This window comes from Trypanosoma equiperdum (genome assembly GCF_001457755.1).
Source record: "Trypanosoma equiperdum strain OVI genome assembly, contig: ctg_640, whole genome shotgun sequence".
NCBI lineage: Eukaryota > Euglenozoa > Kinetoplastea > Trypanosomatida > Trypanosomatidae > Trypanosoma > Trypanosoma equiperdum.
In genome coordinates this window covers 5,604-7,076 of record NW_027124577.1, presented here as the reverse complement: position 1 = coordinate 7,076, position 1,473 = coordinate 5,604, and positions in this window count along the sequence as shown.

The following is a 1,473-nucleotide window of genomic DNA, read 5'->3' as shown; positions in this document are numbered from 1 at the left end:
ACCTTATGAATATTTGTTAGGATTATAATAATAGTGAAAGTAATAATAATAATAGTAGAAGTATGTTGTGAGTGTGTATATACGAATACAAAAAGGAGGTGGTGCAAAGCAACTGGATATAATAATTAAAATGTATGAACCAGTGTCAGGGATGTAGTGAGAGCAAGTAAGTGAGCTTGTAAGTAAGTAAAGTCGTAAGAAACAGAAGTAAAATTAGAAGTATAAGGAAGAAATTGTATAATAGTAAGGAAATATTAAATTCTTATCATCAAATACAGTAATAACCATTATCAATTTGTTAAACCATATGATATTATTGACAGAAGTATTTTGAAACAATGACTATTAATGGATTACGGTAGACAGCAAAATAAAAAAAACGTAAAGTGCTTGAAATAGTTCATAACAGAACCAATAAAGGAACTATAGGAAGCAGAGTAAATCTGTTGATACAGTCCTCTAACTATCTTTATTTATAATGGGTATGAATTAAAACGTTTGAAGGACCGAGTAATTCATATAAAATTGATTGCTAACACAGGACTAACAGATTGTATTAACGAAAAAAATGAGAAATTCGCTTTATGTACGAAGTTGTAGATTCTAAACAGGAACAGAACAAAAGAGCAGAAGGCTCCAAAACAGAAGAGTCAGTCTAATTACGTCGGTAAAAACACCCGCCTTTATTTGTTATTTCTGAAGCTGTAAAATCAGAAAAACTGTAAAAAGTAGACCTCAGTGAAGGCCACAAATGTTAAAATTTTAGATGAAAAAAGTTTTTAATGATTTGAATAGGCAGAGAACTTGTACGACAGAAAATATATAAGAATTTGATAGATGAGGGATGAATGTGGATTGGAACTTTATAAATAGAGATAACTTAAAGCTTGGATTACAAAGAAGACCTTCACTTGGAAACAATTGGTTCTATAATAAAAAGATTCTTCATATAGAAAAGTGTGTCACTAACTCTGAAGGCAACCCCTGGGCCATATATACGAAGAAAGTCTCAAATCCAAAACCATCTATGAAGCGCAGCTAAGTCCATATTGTCTTCAACACTAGCAGACAAATAACAAATAAAAAGAATGTCAGCGATGCAGCCAACTTCCAAGAAACCGCCCTTTAATCGGTAGTGGATGAAGGAAGTAGAAAAATTAGTGGCAAGGTTGGTGGTTACTGTCATGGTGACTGAAAAAGGTATTCTCACAGTTCTATGACCTGAAGATGTGTGAAATTGGGGATGTTTGCAAGAGAGAGAATAGAGTCAATACGGGTAGAGGTTGGTTTTGAATTTGACGACAAACCGCTGGTCATTGAGATTTTGAAGTAAAAATTATGAAAAAAGTATTTTGGAGAAACTTTGTAAACTTCAATACGGTGGGATATAAGAAACGATAGAACAGCACCGTGTATATATTATGCCAAAACAACCAAAAAAACAGAGGACACTACATGACGCGCTAAAGCAAC